The following is a 15,881-nucleotide window of genomic DNA, read 5'->3' as shown; positions in this document are numbered from 1 at the left end:
TAAATCATGATTATCATCAACTGCCTCATTAGCAGTGAGTATTTTTTTTTTCTGAATTCTTGGGGTGAACAAGATAGTGAGAGAGGAGAAAATAGACACTGCACAAAGAGGCACAGAACAGGGAACCTTGTTTTATTTATAACACTATTTAAATACTTAGAGCACTCAAAAATAGAACCTTATTGTCCAGATTCCAAAAAAAAGCATACTAGAAGAGAAATTCCAAACTCAATATAAGACAGATGAATTTCAGTCATTTTCTGAATGCATTTAAAAATCTGTTTGTGTTTTCTTACTGAAAAATGGTGTGATTAATGTAGATAAACTGGGAATCCTTTATAGTCAACCATCTATTAAACTATTAGTGCACCTCTCCCTTATTTTATTCTGCTGACATTTTTCATTTTTCATATATTTATAATTAAATAGCAATTTCCAAGCTCATGACTGTTACATGAATAATGGTAGTCAGTGCTGGATGTGTCATGATTAGTGTGAGTAAATAATGACTACAAATTTTTCACTCAATATGTGTCTATTTAAGATTCAAGACATCCATGGAGAGAAAGCGTAGCATGTGATGAATAACGTGGACATTGGAGCCACACGCCTCTGCTATAGCTTCACCACTTACTGTGTGACTTTGGGCCACTTACCAAAACTCTTTATGCCTCACTGTGATTTAAGACCTCTTAGGGTTGTTTTATTACAACAAAGTAAAGTGCCTAGAACACTGGCTGGCACCTCATAAAGGCTCATAAATGATATCTATTACTCGTGTTCCTGAATGCTTCACTCTGAACATTGGATCAGAACTCATCATCGGAATATCTGTCAATTTGAGAAGATTTATAGACATAGTCTAGGGAAAAAACAAAAAGATACCTATAATTCAGGAAAGGCTTTTGGGGAACACAACACAATTGTGTGTCTTAGGAACTATCTAATTATGCATGAGTAGTGATTTTATCTTGATGAAACATATCTTGACAAGATCAGGCAGAATTATAGTAGAAAAGTTGGACCCCTCATCAGAGGTAGAGCTGTATGGTAAAAATGAAAGAAAAAAGGGTTAAATATGAAAACAGAATAATTATAATAAATAAGTTAATATCAACAGGTAACATTAATAATAATGTGATAATTAAGGCAAATATTTTTCAAAAAATTTTCTTCAGAAATATTTTTTTCATAAGGAAATAATGGAATCACAGCCTCCTGTGGGTCCCTGAGGAGAGTCAAGAGGCTTCTTGGGGTAGCCAAAAAACAGCCCAGATCCTAGTAAACAAAACAAAAATGAAAGAAAGAAAAAACAAAGAAAACAAGAAAAAAACAAAGAAAGAAAGAGAAGAAAAAAGAAAACTCAGAAGAAAAGCAAAACACATAGATTTCTCAAAGTCTCTAGATTTGATGGTTAAGGACAAACTTAAATTACAGACAACAATGGGAAAAGTAGAGATACAAACCCAAACTTACTGATAATTCACTGGTAGGAAAACTGAAGAATTACTACACCTCAAATGTAGATAAGATGACTCCATTTACATAGATCTGGCAATGGAGGAGGATGTGTGCAGAGAGAGTTTGAGCTTCCTCTAAACACCAACTGTGCTGAACATTCCACATGTCTCCTTCACATTACCACTTCCAACTGATTTCAGAGTTCTGTCATATTGAAACTATAGACTGATAGAGACACACCTGCTAAGGAACACAAGTGTATAATGTAGTTATAGCCATTCTATTATTTTTTCAGACCTTACTTGCTGCAAGGCTTAGAGGCTTTTCTCCATTTCATCATGAAAACTAGATTTTAAAAAGATAATTCTATTTGACAATTTAATGTTTAATTGTAAAATATAGAGCATGTAAACTACACCTTATATTTTATATAATTTAATATATAATACTTTAAATGCTGAAACATAGCATTATTAGGCTTTCAATGTAGACTTCTAGGTTAACATTTTTCTAGAAAAAAAGACAATATACTTTCCTGAGAACATGCCATTTTCAAAAGATAAAATTCCATAATGACAAAAAAATATATAATCATATATTTAACAGTCACAGTTTTATAAAGCTTTTTTTCATTTTTTATTATACCTTAAGTTTTAGGGTACATGTGCACAATGCGCAGGTTTGTTACATATGTATACATGTGCCATGTTGGTGTGCTGCACCCATTAAGTCGTCATTTGACATTAGGTATATCTCCTAATGCCATACCTCCCCCCCTCCCCCTACCCCACAACAGTCCCCGGAGTGTGATGTTCCCCTTCCTGTGTCCATGTGTTCTCATTGTTCAATTCCCACCTAGGAGTGAGAACATGTGGTGTTTGGTTTTTTGTCCTTGCTATAGTTTGCTGAGAATGATGGTTTCCAGCTTCATCCATGTCCCTACAAAGGATATGAACTCATCCTTTTTTATGGCTGCATAGTATTCCATGGTGTATATGTGCCACATTTTCTTAACCCAGTCTATCATTGTTGGACATTTCAGTTGGTTCCAAGTCTTTGCTATTGTGAATAGTGCCACAATAAACATACGTGTGCATGTGTCTTTATAGCAGCATGATTTATAGTCCTTTGGGTATATGGGATGGCTGGGTCAAATGGTATTTCTAGTTCTAGATACCTGAGGAAGCGCCACACTGACTTCCACAATGGTTGAACTAGTTTATAGTCCCATCAACAGTGTAAAAGTGTTCCGATTTCTCCACATCTTCTCCAGCACCTGTTGTTTACTGACTTTTTAATGATGGCCATTCTAACTGGTGTGAGATGGTATCTCATTGTGGTTTTGATTTGCATTTCTCTGATGGCCAGTGATGATGAGCATTTTTTCATATGTCTTTTGGCTGCATAAATGTCTTCTTTTGAGAAGTGTCTGTTCATATCCTTTGCCCACTTTTTGATGGGGTTGTTTGTTTTTTCTTGTAAATTTGTTTGAGTTCACTGTAGATTCTGGATGTTAGACCTTTGTCAAATGACAGTAGACTAGGTACCTTCCTAAGCACATATATCTACTAAAATGTTTGCTGGGATAATTTTTAGATTCATAAGTAAAAACCCATATAGTGCTTCTAAAACATAACATGCATTTGTTCCTTTGCACACTGACACACTTGACATGATGCAGAATTTTAAATTCTCTAATGAAATATATCTAAAATTAATTGTACATCTCTATTAATACATCATGTAAAACATAATTTCCCATTGGTTTATTTATTATACATGTAATATGGAACATATTACTCTTCTCATTTGGCAAATGGAAAAATACAACCAATTAGGCTGTATTTTAAAACCAAGTATACATTGTATATTCTGGTAAATTTTCATACCTGCTAGCTTAATTTTTCCAACTAGAATTTATCTAATAAAGTCATTGGTTTTTAAGACACTAGCTATATTTCAACATATCACAGGAATTTTCAATGCGTATTTCTTGTCAATGGTTTCAAACACTCACGTCTTGGTCCAGAAAAGCAATGCTTCTTTCACTGAGGATTGCTGTAGATACCGCATGCATCTATATGTGATCATAAAACACAAGAATACACATGGCTGATCCATGGATATAGAATTAATTCCTAGTGGCTACAGTTTCCATATTTTCATCCTGGCTTCTTGTTATCTCAGTCTTTAGAGAAGTATGGCACCAAAGCAGATGACCAAAATATAAAGATGCTTTAACATAATGTTAATATTTACTGTACAAAGGTAATCAAACATTCTCACCTGCTGGAAAATTTCTTCAGATAAAAACAAACAGAGTACCTCTGCATGACTATTAAAAAGTTGACCTAATTAGTGAAAATTAACATTGACAAGACCCTTATTATGTGATACAAGTATCAACACTAAAATTTGTTACTTGAAAATTTTCTAAATTATGCGAAAGCAACCATAAATACTTTTCTGTGATTGAGGATTTATGATAATATTTATGTGCCCAGCTATTAAGCTTTGTACCTAACAAGGACAATGCTGAGATTTAACTTCATGGAGAATCCCATGACAGAGCTTGCCCACAGGCAGAAGCCAAACTCTTCAGTCTTTTAATCATTCAACTGGCACATCCCTAAGACCACTTCTTTCCTAAGTAAAAGCATGTCTCTATAACTCCCCAATCTCATCCCAGGAAATTGAGGCCTTTCACTCATTTTTACAAGCAATGGTGGATATGAGAAGAAAACATTGCACCTAGAGGACCAGATACCAACTGAAGACATACTCTATCTTGGGCAGAAATTTATCTTTTATGATATCTACTGGGTTGTTCTATCAGGAATATAATTATCCCATTGATGTCTGTAGACACAGTCTATGATTTTCACATTAACAGTTTTTAGAAAGAGACAGTAAGATCATTATAGATTAGTTAATTAGAATATTTGGAACAAATTGAAATGAAGTAACCTCTCTGTAAAATTTTTTCCTAGAAAATCCCTAGAGGAAAAAGACTTGACTCTTGCTAAGGAAAAGTAGCTAAATAACAAGTAATGTGAAATGCCTGTAATATGAAAAGAAAAATTCTAAAGTCAATTGAATAATAAATTATGAGTTTTATGTTATAAAATATATAGGTAGGGCAAGTAATATTTCAGCCAGAATGAAAGAGAACTAGCCCCATATTCTCTTCTTTAAAAATATTCCTGGTAAGGAGGGCCTTATCCTTTCTGTTAGAAAGTCCGTTTCCAAGAAGCCCTGAGGCTCAGAGGCAGACAGCCTAAGAATGGAAGTTGATATTTTGATTCTTGAAAAAATAGGTAATCATAGTGCTGCAGTTTTAGGTTAGAATACTGGCTTTTGATCAAGACCTGTATCTATGTCAGATATAATGATAATGATCTGTAGTACATTAATATGTTTTGGCTGTGTCCCCACCCAAATTTCAACCAGAATTGTATCTTCCTCAATTTTCTCTTGCCACCACCATGTAAGAAGTGCCTTTCACCTCCCACCATGATGCGGAGGCCTCCCCAGCCACGTGGAACTGAAAGTCCAATTAAACCTCTTTTTCTACCCAGTCTTGGGTATGTCTTTATCAGCAGTGTGAAAACGGACTAATACATCCATTAACTTAATTTCTTGATTTTATTCATATATCAACTCAATAACTGTTTCTACAATAAAGAAATTTTGATTTTCAACAAGGGAGTAGTGTTAAGGGCTTCCATTGTTATTTCTGTGACGTGGCTCACCATTGGCTCCATTGAACATCTTCATCTCATCATACATTTAGTTAAATATTGGATCTTTGTGTCATAACAGCCTTAGATAAAGAGTCTCATAAATACTTCTGTTAAGTAGCAAAGGTTTTTATCATGTAATGGGCTCCATTAAAAGTTGGTCATTTTCAACTTACCTAATAAATGGATTAAATTCATCCACCACAAATGTAATATGTATTACTGCTAAAATTAAGAGCATGTCTATAATCGCTGTGCTGTTTTACTGGTAAGTGCTAAAAATGCACGTACATATCTTTAATTCTGAAGAACTATCAGATACGGTCAAAGGTACTTTGGTTTAAAGTATGATTCCAAGATGAAGAACTAATATAAAAACAGGACCTAATTATCTATGTCCCTTCCAGCTGAATTCAAATAACTACTAATACCAACACCCAGTGTGGCAGTGGATCCTTCCTCAGCCAAGCTTTCATATGAGCCAGTAACACCAAAGGCACCTTGATTACAACTCTGTAAGAGGCTTTGAAGTTTGAAACCTGCTAAACCATCCTTAGTTTCCTGACCTGCAGAAATTATGAATGAGTACATATTGTTTGAATTACTAAGTTTTAAAATAATTTGCTATGAACTATGTTTTAAAATAATTTGCTATGAATGAATAAATAACTCATAAATATGTCTAAGATATGCTTTAAATATTGGGAAATCTACCAACAAATATTTAGTCAACCTATGAATCCAGGAGAAAAGTATACTGGAAATAACCAAGTATGTAGAACTAAGCAATAACAAAAATATATCAAAATGTGTGAGGTATGATCAAAACAGTGCTTAAAGAAACACATATAGCTATAAATGCTGTCATTGAAAATAAATTTTTAAAAGCAGCCATCTTAGCCTTCACCTTAAAAAGCTAGAACAAGAAGCCAAGGTAACTAAACAAAAGGACATAAATATAAGATCAAAACCAATAAAATTGAAAACATAAAATAGAGAAAATAAAAATAGCCAAAAATGGTACTTTTATTATGACATTGATAAACTGTTAGCAAGAGTGATCAAGAGAAAACAAAGAGAAGTTCAAATTACCAGGATCAGAAATAATAAAGCAAATAATCAACCCATAGATATTTTAGACTTTAAAAGTTTAAAAAAGTATTGTTATGAAATACATTATTTCTATTAATTTGACAGCTTAGAGGAATTAGGCAAAATGTAGGGAAAGGACAACCTTCCTAAACTGATACAAAGAGAAACTGAAACACTCCTATATCTTTCAAAGTAATGAGCTATCCTTACTTGTAGATAACATGATAATGGTTCAGAAAACCCTAAAGAATCTACAGATATAACTATGTAGGATTAAGCATTAAATTTAGGAAGTTTACAGGACCCAACTGTCAAATAAAGAATTCGATTTTCTTTATGTACTAGCAACAATGACAATTGGAATTCCTTAATAAATAAAAACCTGCGAGGAAACCTGGAAGCATAAATGCTTAGGAATAAAGGAGGAAGATCCCTACACTAATAAAAACTACAAAACTCTTCAAGAATGAACATTTAAAATACTTAACAGACATATTGTATTCATGAATTAGAAAATCCAATATTGTGAAGTTATTGCTAGTACAAGATGATTTATGGGTCCAACTTAAAATGAAAAAAACTCCAATATGCTGTTTTTGAGATGTGGACAATTGTTCTGCATGCTGCTCTGCAAAGTGACTCTGCCACTTCCCCATCAAGGGTTATCTTCTGCTTCTGTAAAACCTCAAATCTGGAGTGGTATGTGACAAATCTTGATGAATAGAATATGATGCAAGTGACATTGTGCCAGTTCTGGACATAGCCCTTATCTGGGCAGACCCATCTACTTTCTACCACTGGGACTTCTGAGCACCATTCTCTGAGCTTGCTTTCACAACTTTCAACAGTCATCACTTCCTCATGTAAAAACTTTGACTATTCTCTGGAGTGATCTTGTGGTCCAAAGAGATAGGAAGAGGGACCCAGTGAGTCTCTTACTGTCATCCCTTCCACTATGCTATAAATGTGAATTAAGTCATCCTGCATCTTACATAAAACTCAGGTATCAGCTTAATAAGACAGTAACTTCAGTCCTTGACATACACAAAACAGTAGAAATACCCAGCCAACAACTGCCTGAATTCTTGGCTCACAAAATTTTGAGATCAAATTAAATGATGTTTTTTTCTGTTTGTTTGTTTATTTCTTTTAAGATGGAGTCTCACTCTGTCACCCAGGCTGAAGTGCAGTGGCGTCATGTCTGCTCACTGCAAGCTCCACCTCCTGGATTCATGCCATTCTCCTGCTTCAGCCTCTCGAGTAGCTGGGACTACAGGCGCCCGCCACCACACCTGGCTAATTTTTTTGTATTTTTTTAGTAGAGACGGGGTTTCACTGTGTTAGCCAGGATAGTCTGGATCTCCTGACCTCATGATCTGCCTGCCTCGGCCTCCCAAAGTGAAATGATGGTTGTTTTAACTCACAAAAACTGTGGAGCCCTGCACCATTCATGAAGACAGGACCAGAATAAAAAGTGACACTCAAGGTGTGGTGTTTCCATAACAACAATTTAAAGTGTGGGACATTGGCTTTAGTGCCCCAAAATAGGGGTCTCCAGGATATTGTCAGTAAAGGCTGGAAAGACAGACATAACTGTTCCGGAAGGTGTGAGAAAAGTGAGTTGCTATCTACTGCTGAAAAAATTTAGTAATTCTGTCACCTATACTAAGGTAGAAAATGAAAAAATGTACTTAAGTGAATAGGCAGATTTGGGTAAAATTTCCAAATAGAATATTGAAAGTTGTAACTGTTTCTTGTAGCATTGTATCTTATAAGAGGTCATGGATATATTTTTTAATTACTAAAAAGATTAACTTTTACCTTTTCAGACAGAATTTACAAGAAGCATAAAATAGCCAGAAATTCCTGGTGTCAGTATAAACTGGTTTCACTTTTCAGTCTCTGCAAAGAGATAAGTACTCTAAAAGTAAGAAAGGTCATGAAAATAAATGTCATTTCAAAGTTGTGGATAAGACACTTTGAAAGACTTCAGAAAAATTTAATAGTATATCTCATAAGCAATTTAAACTAAACCAATATAATTCTAAGATTGTGAAGAGTATTATCTTCCTGAACATAGAGTTTCAGCCCAAGTCTGAGAAGGGCCAGTTTCAAAGAAATTTGTGAGTATGGTGCTTGTATGTTCTACAAAGTCTTTAAATAAATTACACTAAAGGCAGCACCATAGCCTTCCCTTCTGAACAGGAGCAACTATTTTGATTACATATTCCTTTGAATGTCCATTCTGTGCTGGGCATGTGGTGGAAAACCACAATGAGAAGACCTTGTCTACATACCTCCTTATCTACATGAGGAGGGACACTCTTATTCTAACTACAGATAGCTTTTTATACAAGAGTTTTTCTATAGAGTTTCTCATCTCTGAATTTCTCAACGTGTATATTAAAGGATTCAACATGGGTGTGATAACTGTATAAAACACAGTCATGAATTTATCAATAGGAAAGTTTGAAACAGGTCTAACATACATGAAAATACAGGGAACAAAAAAGAGGACAATCAATGTGATGTGGGAGCTGCAGGCAGACAGGGCTTTATGCCTCCCTTCCTGACTGTAAGTTGTAAGAGAGTTTAGGATGATTCCATAGGATATCAGTAGAAGGGTGAAGATGACCATACACATTGCTTCACCACTGACAAAAACAGTGAGGCCTATAAAGTAGGTGTCAGTGCATGCCAGTTTCAATAATGGGAACATGTCACAGACAAAGTGGTCAATGACATTGGGGCCACAGAAGGGGAGACTGTACACAACAGCAATTTGAAATATAGAATGCACAAAACCTCCTGTCACAGCCAACACAAACAGAAGGATGCAAACCTGTCGATTCATGATGGTCAAATAGTGCAGTGGCTTACAGATGGCCACATAGTGATCATAGGCCATTCCCACGAGAAGGAAGATCTCAGTACCACCAAACATGTGTTCTACAAATAGCGGGGCCATGCAAGCTTGGAAGGAAATGGTCTTTTTATCAATGAGTAACTGTACAATCAGTTTGGGAGGAATGGTAGTGGAATATGCAGCATCTATAAATGACAGACAGGAAAGGAAGAAGTACACTGGGGAGCCCAAGGAAGGGCTGGCAATAATAGTCACCACAATGAGCAGGTTCCCCACCATTGTCACCAAGTATGTGAGTAAAACATGACAAATAATGCATTTTGCACATCAGGATCCTGAGAGAAGTCCAAGAGGACAAATTCTGTCATATTTTTTCTGTCTCATTTACTCTTCTTTCAGGCTTGTATCAGAGATGAGAGCTCAGGAGAACAGAACCTGTAATGAAATCGTGAACAGGAATGTGATTACATCCATTGTGTCACAGAGCACATCTTCATTGTTGTAACCTTAATAGTGATTTACATACAAAATATTTAGTAAGTCTCTATTGAGTTCTTCACCCAAAGAGCCCATCTTTCCTTAACAATTCTATTTCTCCTCAAAGATTTTTAGTTTCAGCCATGGGTAAATGCCTCTACCTCTAAGTTTTGGTGAACATTCTATACACAAGAAGAGTTAAAAGTGCCAACAGCCATTCATACATTTCATAACTTCTTATTTAAAACATTTTTCTTGGCACGGAAGTCAGCTATGATGAATAGGCAACAAGTTCTCGTTCTCAAGAAAATAACTCTCTGGTGGTGGTAATAAACTCTTAATAAATAAGTTGACTTAGATTAAGTCCTTTGTTTTTGTACTTCTGGTATCTTTATAATATGATCTGTATAGCACCAAGAATAACACCTTTTGAAATATCTCACTCACCACTCTGGCATCCCACTGTTAGACCTTCAATCCTTCATGCCTTAAAGGATGTTTAGTCTTCATAAGTCCTTCATTAAATGTGAAAACACAGGACTCTGAACTGTATGAATAGCTATGATATTATTTATCACATTCTTCCTTGTAGCGATTACTTGATCTGACTCCTTGTCCAACTTACAAGGAGCTGTGATTCTCTCCATTTTTCCTTGCTGATACCCCAATTTTTACTACACTTACAGTCAATATCTGAATTTTCAGCAATTTATTTTGAACTCAGGTAAACTAACACATGGCTATCACCAACTACCAAATAAGCAGTGAGTATTTTTTTCTGAATTATTGGGATGAGCTATGTAGTGAGACAGGAGAAAATAGACACTGTAGAAAAAGACGTACAGAGCAGTGGGACATGGTTTTATTCATTATACCATATAGATTGCAAGAGTACTCAAAAATAGCATCTTAGTTACCAGATTCCAAAAAGAATACTCTAAGAGAAATTCCAAGTTCTGTGTAAGAACGCATGGATTTGAGTCATTTTCTGAATGCATTTACAAGTCTGTCTCAGTTGGCTCACTTTAAAATATTGAGATTAAATTTGAGAAATTCAGAATCCTTTCTAGTCAACTATCTACAAAACTATTAGTGTACCTCTCCTTTATGGTATTTTGCTGACAATTTTTTCTTCCTTTTTTATACTTTATAATTAAATAAACATTTCCAAGCTCATGATTCTTACATGAAAAATGGTAGTCAGTGGGACATGGGGTTTCGTGATTACAGTGAGTAAATAGTGACTATAAGTTTCTCACCCAGTATGTACCTATTTAAGATCCAAGACATCCTTGGAGAGAAAGTGTAGCATGTGAATAATGTGGACACTGGAGCCACACTGCTTCAGCTACCTCTGCTTCACCATTTTATTGAAACTTTGGGCCATTTACTAAAGCTCTCTGTCCCTTACTTTCATCATTTTTAGAATGGAGTTCCCAATAGTCCTAACCTCTTGAGTTGTTGTTTTATTAAAACAAAGTAAAGTGCCTAGAATACTGGCTGGCACCTGGGAAGGGCTCAATAAATGATATCCATAATTAGTGTTCTTGAATGCTACACTGTGAACATATAATCAGAGCAAAACATGCAGATCTTTGTCAACTTGAAAAGATTTATAGGCATAGTCGAGGAAAAAAAGATAAAGTACACGTAATTCAGGAAAACTTTTTGAGGGCACACAATAAAATTGTGTTTTAGAAAATGATTAAATTATATGAGTAGTAATTTTACCTGTGATGCAATGTATCTTGATGAGAACCAAGCAGAATTATAGGAAAAAAGGTGGAACTGCCATTGGAAAGAGCTCAGGAAATGAAAAGAAGGCTAAAATCAAAAACAGATAAATTGTAGTTAATAAATGAGTTTTCACAAGCATTAAGAAGATTAATGGGATAGTTGAAGCTTATACTCTTTCAAAATCTTTTTCAGAAAGATTCATTTTAGTGAGGAAATACTGAAAGTGCAACCTCCTGTGGGTCCCTGTGGTGACTCAAGAGGCTTTTGGAGGTGGCCTTAAAAAACACAGAAAATCTTGGTTTAAAAAAAAGGAAAGAAAATAAAATTCAAAAGAAAAGAAATTGTTTCTCAAAGTCTCTAGATCTGACAGTTAAGAACAACTTAATTTTGAGAGAACAGTGGGACAAGTAGAGATAAAAACTCAGACTTTCTGATTATATGCTGCTGAGGAAAACTGCAGAATTACTAAACTTCAAATGTAGACAGGATGACTCATTTACATAGATCTGGCAGTGGAAGAGGATGTATGCAGAGAGAGTTTGAGCTGTCACTAGAAGCCAGCTGTGATGAACATTCCACATGTCTCATTCACATAACCACTTCCAGCTGATTCCAGAGTTCTGTCATTGTTGAGGCTGTAGACTGATAGAGACGCATCTGCTGAAGAACACAAGAAAAGAATGTAGTCTATAGCCAATTCTGTTACTTTTTTCACACCTTACTTGCTGCAAGGTTTAATGCCTTTTCCTTCTTGCATTATCAGAACTAGATTTCAAGAGGATAATTCTTTTGGCAACTTAAATGTTTACTTGTAAAAAATAGGATAGGTAAACTATCCTCTATAGTTCAAGTAATTAAAAATATTATATATTAAAAATTGAAAGATAGCATTACTAGGCCTTTAATGTAAACTACTAAGTTATCATTTTTAGAGAAAAACCATGATTTAACATAGTTGTCTAAGAACATGAAATTTTCAAAAGATAAAATTCCATAATAAAAAAAACTCTATAATATCATATTTCACACAGTTTTATAAATCTATTTAAATTATAGTAAACTAGATACTTTCCTCAGTATATTTATTTACTGGTATGTTTGCTAGGATAATTTTTAGATTCATATGTAAAAACCCATATTACACTTCCAGAACATAACAGACACTTGTTCCTTCACACTCTAACACACTTGACATGACCTGCAGTTTTAAACTCTCTAATCAAATATATCTGAAAGTAATTGTACACATTTACTAATGTATCATATAAAAACAACTTTCCATAAGCTAAGCTTATGATTATAAATCTATTGGTTTATTATACATGTAATATGGGACATGTTTTTCTTTTTATTTGGCAAATGGAAAAAGAAAAAAATAGGCTATATATTAAAAGCAAATATACATTCCATATTCTGAAAAATTTTCATATTTGCTAGCTTATCTTTCCCTGTTAGAATTCCTTCAAGAAAATCATATGGATTTAAGACTAAGACACATGAAATGGATGGCTGATCCATGCATATGGAATTAGTTCCTAATGGCTACAGTTTCCACAGTTCCACACAGGCTTCTCATTATCTCAGTTGTTAGAGAAGTATGGCACTATCCAAAGCAGATGACCAAAATATAAAAATGCTTAAACATAATATAAAAGGGTTGTTAAATATTCTTACCTGATGGAAAATTTCTTCATAGAAAAACAAACATACTACCTTTGCATGACTACGTAAACATGTACTTAATTAGTGGAAATTAACCTGCACAAGCCCCTTATTTTGTGACACAAGTGAACAGCAACGTATCCAACACTAAAATTTGTTACGTGAAAATTTTTTCGATTATACTGAAACAACCATAAGTACTTTACTGTGACTCAGGATTTATGATAACATTCATGTGCCCAGCCATTAAGCTTTGTACCTAACAAGGAAAATGCTGAAATTTAACTTCATGGAAAAACCAATGATAGAGCTTTCTCACAGGCAGAAGCCAAACTCTTCAATCTCTCAGATATTCAAATGTCATTCAAATAGCATTCCCCTAAGTCCACCTCCTTCCTAATTAAAAACATGTCCCTATATCTCCCCCACCTCATCCCAGTAAATTGAGAACTTTCACAACTTTTTACAAGAAATGGAGGATATGACAAAAAAGCATCACACATAGAGGACTTGATACCAACTGAAGATATACTCTACCTTGGGCAGAAATTTAACTCTTCAGATATCTCTTTGGTTATTCTATCAGGAAAATATTCCATTTATGTGTGTAGACATAATCTATGACTTTTACATCATCACTATTTTAAATAAAAGAGACAATAAGGTCATTACAGATTAGTTAATTTGCATATTTGGAATAAACTCAAATGATGTAATCTCTCTGAACACTTTATTTTCCCCTTAGAAAATCTCTAGAGGAAAAAGACGTGGGTCTCGCCAAGAACAGTAGATAAATGCCAAGTAATGTAAAAAGCCTATAATGTCAAAAACATATCTAAAGTAACTTGAACAATAAATTATGAGTTTCAGATTATGAAATACTGAGGTAAGTAATATTTAAGCCAGAATGAAGGGGAAACCAGCCCCAGGTTCTGGTCCCTAGTCATATTCCCAGCAAGAAGGGCCTTATCCCTCCTGTTAGAAAGTCCACGCCCAAGAAGCCCTGAGGCTCAGAGGCAGAGAGCCTAAGAATGGAAGTTGACATTCTGATTCTTGGAAAAATAGATCATCTTAGTTCTGCAGTTTTAGGTTAGAGTACAGGCTTTTGATCAAGGCCTGAATCTATGTCAGAATCTATGTGCATTAATTCAATCCTTTAATTTTATGCCAATATCAATTCAATAACTGTGTCTACAATAAAGAAATTTTATTTGCCAACAAGAGAACGGTGATTAAGGGCTGCCTTTGTTATTTCCATGACTTGGCTTTTCACTGGGACCATTGAACACCTTCATCTCATCATATCTTTAGTTAAATTTTGGATCTTCTGTGTCATAAAAGCCGTAGACAAAGGGTCCCATAAATACTTATCTGAACCAGCTAAGGTATTTTTTATGTAATGGGCTCCACTAAAAGTTGGTCATTTTCAACTTACCTAATAAATGGATTAAATTCATCCACCCCAAATGTAATAAGTATTACTGTTAAAATTTGAGGAGCCTGTCTGTAAGTGCTGTGCCCTCTTACTGGCAAGTGCTAAAAGATGCACAAGCATATCTTTAGTTCTGAAAATTATCAGATATGATCAAAGATACTGTGGATTAAACTATGACTCCAAAATTGAGAACTAATATAAAACTAAGCCATAATTCTCTATGTCCCTTCTAGCTGAATTCAAATAACTACTATGCTTTCCACTTTCCTGAATGACACAAAAGTGTTTGTTATATCAGATAATGCCTACAACAGCCCATAATCTGAATTTATTTCCTCTAATAATAAAAAAATTCATCAAAAATACCAACTAATGTAGAAATTGCTAAAAAAAACCCCTTAGTTCATAGTAATTCTCTGCCATCCATACCTATTACTAAACTAGAAAGTTAAATGTACATACAATATGTATTTATTTTTTTGAAAGGAGAAATGCAGCTGGGCATGGTCCCTCATGCCTGTAATCCTAGCACTTTGGGAGGCCAAGGCAGGTGGTCACCTGAGGTCAGGAGCTCGAGACCAGACTGGCCAACATGGTAAAACCTCATCTCTACTAAAAATACCAAAAATTAGCAGGGCATAGTGGCAGGTGCCTATAATCCCAGCTCCTCAGGAGGCTGAGACAGGAGAATTGCTTGAAACCGTGAGATGGAGATTGCAGTGAGCCGAGATCACGACATTGCACTTCAGCCTGGGCAACAAGAGTGAAACTCCATCACAAAAACAAACAAAAAAAAAAAACAAGAAATGCATATGTATTACTCTTTTCTCACATTGCTATAAGGAAATACCAAGGACTCGTTAATTTATTAATAAAAGAGTTTGAATTGACTCACAGTTCCGCATGATTGGAAGGCTTCAGGTAAGTTACAATCATGCCTCTTCATAGGGTGGCAGGAGAGAGAATAAGTGCCAACAGGGAAATGTCAGACACTTATAAAACCATCAGAATTCATGAGAACTCACTCACGATCATAAGAGCAGCATGGGGGAAACCATTCCCATGATTCAATTACCTCCCACCTGGTCCCTCCATGACACATACAGATTATGGGGATTACAATTCAAAATGAGATTTGGGTGGGGACACAGCCAAACCATATCAGCATGTTATGTACTCCCAGCTATTTTTAAGATTGAGGTGGGAGAATCCCTTGAGCCTAGGAGTTTTGAGTCTAGCTTGGCCAAGCTTGCTGTCCAGCTTGAGTCAGCAAGACCCTGTCACAAAAAAGAAAAAGAAAGCTAGAGAGCAGAACCCCACATTTACAGTCTCCTTGCTCTAAAAGTGAAATAATTCTAAAAGCCATAAATGAAAGCCTGAAAAGCTGTGTGAAACTTTCTGTATATGTTTT

The 15,881-nt window shown here is 35.1% G+C and overlaps 1 pseudogene; it reads right to left on the bottom strand.

The window, feature by feature from the left end:
* Window positions 1-8,598: 8,598 nt before the first annotated feature.
* LOC129488437 (olfactory receptor 4A5-like) lies at window positions 8,599-15,375 on the bottom strand (annotated as a pseudogene).
* Window positions 15,376-15,881: the final 506 nt, after the last annotated feature.

The sequence above is a fragment of the Symphalangus syndactylus genome, chromosome 1, assembly GCF_028878055.3.
Source record: "Symphalangus syndactylus isolate Jambi chromosome 1, NHGRI_mSymSyn1-v2.1_pri, whole genome shotgun sequence".
Taxonomy (NCBI): Eukaryota; Metazoa; Chordata; class Mammalia; order Primates; family Hylobatidae; genus Symphalangus; species Symphalangus syndactylus.
The sequence above is the reverse complement of the archived record's forward strand: the minus strand, read 5'-3'. Positions and strand labels throughout refer to the sequence as shown.